Genomic DNA, 10914 nt, shown 5'->3' with positions numbered 1-10914 from the left:
CCCCAGGACTACTACTCCTATTATCCTCTTCTCCCCCCAGGACTACTCCTCCTATTATCCTCCTCTCTCCCCAGGACTACTCCTCCTATTATACTCCCCTCTCCCCAGGACTACTCCTTCTATTATATTCCTCTCCCCCCAGGAGTACTCCTCCTATTATACGCCTCTGCCCCCAGGACTACGCCTCTTATTATCCTCCTCTCCCCCCCAGGACTACTCCTCCTATTATCCTCTTCTCCCCCCAGGACTACTCCTCCTATTATACTCCCCTCTCCCCAGGACTACTCCTTCTGTTATATTCCTCTCCCCCTAGGAGTACTCCTCCTATTATACTCCTCTGCCCCCAGGACTATGCCTCTTATTATCCTCCTCTCCCCCCCAGGACTACTCCTCCTATTATCCTCTTCTCCCCCCAGGACTACTCCTCCTATTATACTCCCCTCTCCCCAGGACTATGTGGCGCCCCTGACCTGGTCAGGCACCACTGAGTACTGCACCCATGCTGGGGACAGTACAATACAGGTAATCCAGAAGGCTGACCGAGGTGTGACTACACAGGCGCATAGTGATCAGGTCTCACACATGTACCTTTGAGAGGACCCCTGGGGAACCCAGGAGGGGGCAAGCCTTCACCTCCACTGGAATAGTGGAGGGGGTAGAGCCTCCATCTCCAATCAAGGGGTGTGGTAAGAGAATCTGGTTGCTAGGTGGCGTAGGCAGGCACAAAAGGGAAAAGAGAAGGAGGAGTAAACAGTCTAGAGTCTGAAGCAGAGTGTGGAGGAGTGAGGAGCAGGAAAGTGGAGCTCAGACAGGAGCAGCAGTGAAGGTCCCAGATGTGAGCCGGTTCAGTGCAGAGTCCAGGGAGCTCAAGTGAGGAGCAGATCCCGTGGGCTGCTGTAGTCTGACAGCGTCCGCGCAGTGGCTACCAACGGGGGAGAACGGTCAACTAGGAGTGCTACCCGAAATCCATCTTCAGCTAAAGAGAGGGCACGGAGTGGGAAGTAAGGAGACTGCTAGAGAGTACCAGGCCCAAACGGGCGGCAGATCCCGGAGCGAGGATAGATTCACCTTTCCCTGCCAAACCTGCCGGTGTGGGGCCCTCAAAGCCCACACCACCACAACCAAAAGCCGCAGCCACGTAGCCACAGTTAGGGCCCATAGGTCGCAGGAGGCAAGTAGCTGGAGTGGCCTGGTCCAGGCGACAAGCACACGGCAACCGAAGGGGAGAGAGGCTGCAGCATCTTCCCTGGGTGATCCCCATAGGGACTAAAAGTCGGGGTCACCCCAAACCTAAAAGGGCTAAGGAAGGCGAGTTGGTAGTCACCATCAGAAGTCAGCCTGAAGGACACCTGGTTCCCACTTGGTCCATCCCAGCTATGCCCGGGTCACTCACCTTGCCATCAACTGTGAGTAAAAACCCTGAAAGACATCCTGCTTGTGTGGAGTCATTCTGCGCCTTGTAGTTCTACACATCTACACAGGGCCCTGGGGCTTGCCTCACTCTCAGGAGGCTACTACATCCGACTGCACCCACCATCAGTCCCAGGCAGCCCTTAACCTGCAGTGGCGGTCCCCACTGACCGCAAATCTGAGAGTGGCGTCACGACAAATAGAAGATTTCCTACCTGTAACAAGATACAGCCGAGTGGAGTCCCTGAAGGTAATGCACCGACACTACAACGCCTGTGGGGCTTCACAACTACTCCTTCTGTTATATTCCTCTCCCCCCAGGACTACGCCTCTTATTATCCTCCTCTCTCCCCAGGACTACTACTCCTATTATACTCCTCTCTCCCCAGGACTACTCCTCCTATTATCCTCCTCTCCACCCAGGAATACTCCTCCTATTATACTTCTCTCCCCCCAGGACTACTCCTCCTATTATCCTCCTCTGCCCCCCAGGACTACTCCTCCTATTATCCTCTTCTCCCCCCAGGACTACTCCTCCTATTATCCTCCTCTCTCCCCAGGACTACTCCTCCTATTATACTCCCCTCTCCCCAGGACTACTCCTTCTATTATATTCCTCTCCCCCCAGGAGTACTCCTCCTATTATACTCCTCTGCCCCCAGGACTACTCCTCCTATTATACTTCTCTCCCCCCAGGACTACGCCTCTTATTATCCTCCTCTCCCCCCAGGACTACTCCTCCTATTATCCTCCTCTCCCCCCAGGACTACTCCTCCTATTATACTCCTCTCTCCCCAGGACTACTCCTCCTATTATACTCCTCTCTCCCCAGGACTACTCCTCCTATTATCCTCCTCTCCACCCAGGACTACTCTTCCTATTATACTCCTCTCTCCCCAAGACTACTCCCCCTAATATACTCCTCTCTCCTCAGGACTACTTCTCCTATTATCCTCCTCTCTCCCCAGGACTACTCCTCCTATTATACTCCTCTCTCCCCAGGACTACTTCTCCTATTATACTCCTCTCTCCCCAGGACTACTCCTCGTATTATCCTCCTCTCCCCCCAGGACTACTCCTCCTATTATTCTCCTCTCCCCCAGGACACCTCCTCCTAATATACTCCTCTTTTCCCAGGACTACGCTTCCTATTATCCTCCTCTCCCCCCAGGACTACTCCTCCTATTATCCTCCTCTCCCCCCAGGACTACTCCTCCTATTATACTCCTCTCTCCCCAGGACTACTACTCCTATTATCCTCTTCTCCCCCCAGGACTACTCCTCCTATTATCCTCCTTTCTCCCCAGGACTACTCCTCCTATTATACTCCCCTCTCCCCAGGACTACTCCTTCTATTATATTCCTCTCCCCCCAGGAGTACTCCTCCTATTATACGCCTCTGCCCCCAGGACTACGAGTCTTATTATCCTCCTCTCCTCCCCAGGACTACTCCTCCTATTATACTCCCCTCTCCCCAGGACTACTCCTTCTGTTATATTCCTCTCCCCCTAGGAGTACTCCTCCTATTATACTCCTCTGCCCCCAGGACTATGCCTCTTATTATCCTCCTCTCCCCCCCAGGACTACTCCTCCTATTATCCTCTTCTCCCCCCAGGACTACTCCTCCTATTATACTCCCCTTTCCCCAGGACTACTCCTTCTGTTATATTCCTCTCCCCCCAGGACTACGCCTCATATTATCCTCCTCTCTCCCCAGGACTACTACTCCTATTATACTCCTCTCTCCCCAGGACTACTCCTCCTATTATCCTCCTCTCCACCCAGGAATACTCCTCCTATTATACTTCTCTCCCCCCAGGACTACTCCTATTATCCTCCTCTGCCCCCCAGGACTACTCCTCCTATTATCCTCTTCTCCCCCCAGGACTACTCCTCCTATTATCCTCCTGTCTCCCCAGGACTACTTCTCCTATTATACTCCCCTCTCCCCAGGACTACTCCTTCTATTATATTCCTCTCCCCCCAGGAGTACTCCTCCTATTATCCTCCTCTGCCCCCCAGGACTACTCCTCCTATTATCCTCTTCTCCCCCCAGGACTACTCCTCCTATTATCCTCCTCTCTCCCCAGGACTACTCCTCCTATTATACTCCCCTCTCCCCAGGACTACTCCTTCTATTATCCTCCTCTCCCCCCAGGAGTACTCCTCCTATTATACTCCTCTGCCCCCAGGACTACTCCTCCTATTATACTTCTCTCCCCCCAGGACTACGCCTCTTATTATCCTCCTCTCCCCCCAGGACTACTCCTCCTATTATCCTCCTCTCCCCCCAGGACTACTCCTCCTATTATACTCCTCTCTCCCCAGGACTACTCCTCCTATTATACTCCTCTCTCCCCAGGACTACTCCTCCTATTATCCTCCTCTCCACCCAGGACTACTCTTCCTATTATACTCCTCTCTCCCCAAGACTACTCCTCCTAATATACTCCTCTCTCCTCAGGACTACTCCTCCTATTATCCTCCTCTCTCCCCAGGACTACTCCTCCTATTATACTCCTCTCTCCCCAGGGCTACTTCTCCTATTATACTCCTCTCCCCCCAGGACTCCTCCTCCTAATATCCTCCTCTCTCCCCAGGACTACTCCTCCTATTATACTCCTCTCCCCCTAGGACTACTCCTCCTAATATACACCTCTCTCCCCAGGACTACTCCTCCTATTATCCTCCTCTCCCCCCAGGACTACTCCTCCTATTATCCTCCTCTCCCCCTCAGGACTACTCCTCCTATTATACTCCTCTGCCCCCCAGGACTACTCCTCCTATTATACTCCTCTGCCCCCCAGGACTACTCCTCCTATTATACTCCTCTCCCCCCAGGACTACTCCTCCTATTATCCTCTTCTCCTCCCAGGACTACTATTCCTATTATCCTCCTCTGTCCCCCCAGGACTACTCCTCCTATTATCCTCCTCTCTCCCCAGGACTACTCCTCCTATTATACTCCCCTCTCCCCAGGACTACTCCTTCTATTATCCTCCTCTCCCCCCAGGAGTACTCCTCCTATTATACTTCTCTCCCCCCAGGACTACGCCTCTTATTATCCTCCTCTCCCCCCAGGACTACTCCTCTTATTATCCTCCTCTCCCCCCAGGACTACTCCTCCTATTATACTCCTCTCTCCCCAGGACTACTCCTCCTATTATACTCCTCTCTCCCCAGGACTACTCCTCCTATTATCCTCCTCTCCACCCAGGACTACTCTTCCTATTATACTCCTCTCTCCCCAAGACTACTCCTCCTAATATACTCCTCTCTCCTCAGGACTACTCCTCCTATTATCCTCCTCTCTCCCCAGGACTACTCCTCCTATTATACTCCTCTCTCCCCAGGACTACTTCTCCTATTATACTCCTCTCCCCCCAGGACTCCTCCTCCTAATATCCTCCTCTCTCCCCAGGACTACTCCTCCTATTATACTCCTCTCCCCCTAGGACTACTCCTCCTAATATACACCTCTCTCCCCAGGACTACTCCTCCTATTATCCTCCTCTCCCCCCAGGACTACTCCTCCTATTATCCTCCTCTCCCCCCAGGACTACTCCTCCTATTATACTCCTCTCTCCCCAGGACTACTCCTCCTATTATACTCCTCTCCCCCCAGGACTACTCCTCCTAATATACTCCTCTCTCCCCAGGACTACTACTCCTATTATCCTCCTCCCACCCAGGACTACTCCTCCTATTATACTCCTCTCTCCCCAGGACTACTCCTCCTATTATCCTCCTCTCCACCCAGGACTACTCCTCCTATTATCCTCCTCTCCCCCCAGGACTACTCCTCCTATTATCCTCCTCTCCCCCCCAGGACTACTCCTCCTATTATACTCCTCTTTCCCCGGGACTACGCTTCCAATTATCCTCCTCTCCCGCCAGGACTACTCCTCCTAATATACTCCTCTCTCCCCAGGACTACTACTCCTATTATCCTCCTCCCACCCAGGACTACTCCTCCTATTATACTCCTCTCCCGCCAGGACTACTCCTCCTAATATACTCCTCTCTCCCCAGGACTACTCCTCCTATTATCCTCCTCTCCACCCAGGACTACTCCTCCTATTATACTCCTCTCTCCCCAGGGCTACTCCTCCTATTATACTCCTCTCCCCCCAGGACTACTTCTCCTATTATCCTCCTCTCACCCCAGGACTACTCCTCCTATTATCCTCCTCTCCCCCCAGGACTACTTCTCCTATTATCCTCCTCTCCCCTCAGGACTACTCCTCCTATTATACTCCTCTCTCCCCAGGGCTACTCCTCCTATTATACTCCTCTCCCCCAGGACTCCTCCTCCTATTATCCTCCTCTCCCCCAGGACAATTCTTCCTATTATTCTCCTCTCTCCCCAGGACTACTCCTCCTATTATACTCCTCTCTCACCAGGACTACTACTCCTATTATCCTCCTCTCTCCCCAGGACTACTCCTCCTATTATCCTCCTCTCCCCCCAGGACTACTCCTCCTATTATACTCCTCTCTCCCCAGGACTGCTACTCCTATTATCCTCCTATCCCCCCAGGACTACTCCTCCTATTATCCTCCTCTCCCCCCAGGACTACTCCTCCTATTATACTCCTCTCTCCCCAAGACTACTACTCCTATTATCCTCCTATCCCCCCAGGACTACTTCTCCTATTATCCTCCTCTCCCCCCAGGACTACTCCTCCTATTATACTCCTCTCTCCCCAGGACTACAATTCCTATTATCCTCCTCTCCACCCAGGACTACTCCTCCTATTATCCTCTTCTCCCCCCAGGACTACTCCTCCTATTATACTCCTCTCCCCCCAGGACTACTCCTCCTATTATCCTCTTCTCCTCCCAGGACTACTCCTCCTATTATCCTCCTCTCCCCCCAGGACTACTCCTCCTATTATACTCCTCTCTCCCCAGGACTACTACTCCTATTATCCTCTTCTCCCCCCAGGACTACTCCTCCTATTATCCTCCTCTCTCCCCAGGACTACTCCTCCTATTATACTCCCCTCTCCCCAGGACTACTCCTTCTATTATATTCCTCTCCCCCCAGGAGTACTCCTCCTATTATACGCCTCTGCCCCCAGAACTACGCCTCTTATTATCCTCCTCTCCCCCCCAGGACTACTCCTCCTATTATCCTCTTCTCCCCCCAGGACTACTCCTCCTATTATACTCCCCTCTCCCCAGGACTACTCCTTCTGTTATATTCCTCTCCCCCTAGGAGTACTCCTCCTATTATACTCCTCTGCCCCCAGGACTATGCCTCTTATTATCCTCCTCTCCCCCCCAGGACTACTCCTCCTATTATCCTCTTCTCCCCCCAGGACTACTCCTCCTATTATACTCCCCTCTCCCCAGGACTACTCCTTCTGTTATATTCCTCTCCCCCCAGGACTACGCCTCTTATTATCCTCCTCTCTCCCCAGGACTACTACTCCTATTATACTCCTCTCTCCCCAGGACTACTCCTCCTATTATCCTCCTCTCCACCCAGGAATACTCCTCCTATTATACTTCTCTCCCCCCAGGACTACTCCTCCTATTATCCTCCTCTGCCCCCCAGGACTACTCCTCCTATTATCCTCCTCTGCCCCCCAGGACTACTCCTCCTATTATACTCCTCTGCCCCCAGGACTACTCCTCCTATTATCCTCCTCTCCCCCAGGACTACTCCTCCTATTATCCTCCTCTCCCCCCAGGACTACTCCTCCTATTATACTCCTCTCTCCCCAGGACTACTCCTCCTATTATACTCCTCTCTCCCCAGGACTACTCCTCCTATTATCCTCCTCTCCACCCAGGACTACTCTTCCTATTATACTCCTCTCTCCCCAAGACTACTCCCCCTAATATACTCCTCTCTCCTCAGGACTACTCCTCCTATTATCCTCCTCTCTCCCCAGGACTACTCCTCCTATTATACTCCTCTCTCCCCAGGACTACTTCTCCTATTATACTCCTCTCCCCCCAGGACTCCTCCTCCTAATATCCTCCTCTCTCCCCAGGACTACTCCTCCTATTATACTCCTCTCCCCTTAGGACTACTCCTCCTAATATACTCCTCTCTCCCCAGGACTACTCCTCCTATTATCCTCCTCTCCCCCCAGGACTACTCCTCCTATTATCCTCCTCTCTCCCCCAGGACTACTCCTCCTATTATACTCCTCTCTCCCCAGGACTACTCCTCCTATTATACTCCTCTCCCCCCAGGACTACTCCTCCTAATATACTCCTCTCTCCCCAGGACTACTACTCCTATTATCCTCCTCCCACCCAGGACTACTCCTCCTATTATACTCCTCTCTCCCCAGGACTACTCCTCCTATTATCCTCCTCTCCACCCAGGACTACTCCTCCTATTATCCTCCTCTCCCCCCAGGACTACTCCTCCTATTATCCTCCTCTCCCCCCCAGGACTACTCCTCCTATTATACTCCTCTCTCCCCAGGACTACTCCTCCTATTATACTCCTCTCCCCCCAGGACTACTCCTTTTAATATACTCCTCTCTCCCCAGGACTACTACTCCTATTATCCTCCTCCCACCCAGGACTACTCCTCCTATTATACTCCTCTCTCCCCAGGACTACTCCTCCTATTATCCTCCTCTCCACCCAGGACTACTCCTCCTATTATCCTCCTCTCCCCCCAGGACTACTCCTCTTATTATCCTCCTCTCCCCCCCATGACTACTCCTCCTATTATACTCCTCTTTCCCCAGGACTACGCTTCCAATTATCCTCCTCTCCCCCCAGGACTACTTCTCCTATTATCCTCCTCTCACCCCAGGACTACTCCTCCTATTATCCTCCTCTCCCCCCAGGACTACTCCTCCTATTATACTCCTCTTTCCCCAGGACTACGCTTCCAATTATCCTCCTCTCCCCCCAGGACTACTTCTCCTATTATACTCCTCTCCCCCCAGGACTACTTCTCCTATTATCCTCCTCTCCCCTCAGGACTACTCCTCCTATTATACTCCTCTCTCCCCAGGGCTACTCCTCCTATTATACTCCTCTCCCCCCAGGACTCCTCCTCCTATTATCCTCCTCTCCCCCAGGACTATTCCTCCTATTATTCTCCTCTCTCCCCAGGACTACTTCTCCTATTATACTCCTCTCTCCCCAGGACTACTACTCCTATTATCCTCCTCTCTCCCCAGGACTACTCCTCCTATTATCCTCCTCTCCCCCCAGGACTACTCCTCCTATTATACTCCTCTCTCCCCAGGACTGCTACTCCTATTATCCTCCTATCCCCCCAGGACTACTTCTCCTATTATCCTCCTCTCCCCCCAGGACTACTCCTCCTATTATACTCCTCTCTTCCCAAGACTACTACTCCTATTATCCTCCTATCCCCCCAGGACTACTCCTCCTATTATCCTCCTCTCCCCCCAGGACTACTCCTCCTATTATACTCCTCTCTCCCCAGGATCACAATTCCTATTATCCTCCTCTCCACCCAGGACTACTCCTCCTATTATCCTCTTCTCCCCCAGGACTACTCCTCCTATTATACTCCTCTCCCCCCAGGACTACTCCTCCTATTATCCTCTTCTCCCCCCAGGACTACTCCTCCTATTATCCTCCTCTCCCCCCCAGGACTACTCCTCCTATTAGACTCCTCTCCCCCCAGGACTACTCCTCCTATTATACTCCCCTCCCCCCCAGGACTACTTCTCCTATTATCCTCCTCTCCCCCCAGGACTACTCCTCCTATTAGACTCCTCTCCCCCCAGGACTACTCCTCCTATTATCCTCCTCTCCCCCCCAGGACTACTTCTCCTATTATCCTCCTGTCCCCCCAGGACTACTCCTCCTATTATCCTCCTCTCCCCCCAGGACTACTCCTCCTATTATACTCCTGTCTCCCCAGGACTACTCCTCCTATTATCCTCCTATCCCCCCAGGACTACTCCTCCTATTATCCTCCTCTCCCCCCAGGACTACTCCTCCTATTAGACTCCTCTCCCCCCAGGACAACTCCTCCTATTATCCTCCTCTCCCCCCAGGACTACTCCTCCTATTATCCTCCTCTCCCCCCAGGACTACTGCTCCTATTATCCTCCTCTCCCCCCAGGACTACTCCTCCTATTATACTCCTCTCTCCCCAGGATTACTACTCCTATTATCCTCCTATCCCCCCAGGACTACTCCTCCTATTATCCTCCTCTCTCCCCAGGACTACTCCTCCTATTATACTCCTCTCTCCCCAGGACTACTACTCCTATTATCCTATTCTCCCCCCGGGACTACTCCTCCTATTAGACTCCTCTCACCCCAGGACTACTCCTCCTATTATCCTCTTCTCCCCCCAGGACTACTCCTCCTATTAGACTCCTCTCCCCCCCAGGACTACTCCTCCTATTATACTCCTCTCCCCCCAGGACTGCGCTTCCTATTATCCTCCTCTCCCCCCTGGACTACTCCTCCTATTATCTTTTTCTCCCCCCAGGACTACTCCTCCTATTAGACTCCTCTCCCCCCAGGACTCCTCCTCCTATTAAACTCCTCTTCCCCCAGGACAACTCCTCCTATTATCCTCCTCTCCCCCCAGGACTACTCCTCCTATTATCCTCCTCTCCCCCCAGGACTACTTCTCCTATTATCCTCCTCTCCCCCCAGGGCTACTCCTCCTATTATACTCCTCTCTCCCCAGGATTACTCCTCCTATTATCCTCCTATCCCCCCAGGACTACTCCTCCTAATATCCTCCTCTCTCCCCAGGACTACTCCTCCTATTATACTCCTCTCTCCCCAGGACTACTACTCCTATTATCCTCTTCTCCTCCCAGGACTCCTCCTCCTATTAGACTCCTCTCCCCCCCAGGACTACTTCTATTATACTCCTCTCTCCCCAGGACTACTCCTCCTATTATCCTCTTCTCCCCCCAGGACTACTCCTCTTATTAGACTCCTCTCCCCCCCAGGACTACTCCTCCTATTATACTCCTCTCCCCCCAGGACTACTCCTCCTATTATCCTCCTCTCCACCCAGGACTACTTCTCCTATTATCCTCCTCTCCCCCCAGGACTACTCCTCCTATTATCCTCCTCTCTCCCCAGGACTACTCCTCCTATTATCCTCTTCTCCCCCCAGGACTACTCCTCTTATTAGACTCCTCTCCCCCCAAGGACTACTCCTCCTATTATACTCCTCTCCCCCCAGGACTACTCCTCCTATTATACTCCTCTCTCCCCAGGACTACTCCTCCTATTATACTCCTCTCCCCCCAGGACTACTCCTCCTATTATCCTCCTCTCCCCCCAGGACTACTCCTCCTATTATCCTCCTCTCCACCCAGGACTACTTCTCCTATTATCCTCCTCTCCCCCCAGGACTACTCCTCCTATTATCCTCCTCTCTCCCCAGGACTACTCCTCCTATTATCCTCTTCTCCCCCCAGGACTACTCCTCTTATTAGACTCCTCTCTCCCCAAGGACTACTCCTCCTATTATCCTCCTCTCCCCCCAGGACTACTCCTCCTATTATACTCCTCTC

This window comes from Anomaloglossus baeobatrachus, chromosome 3, assembly GCF_048569485.1.
Source record: "Anomaloglossus baeobatrachus isolate aAnoBae1 chromosome 3, aAnoBae1.hap1, whole genome shotgun sequence".
NCBI lineage: Eukaryota > Metazoa > Chordata > Amphibia > Anura > Aromobatidae > Anomaloglossus > Anomaloglossus baeobatrachus.
The sequence above is the reverse complement of the archived record's forward strand: the minus strand, read 5'-3'. Positions refer to the sequence as shown.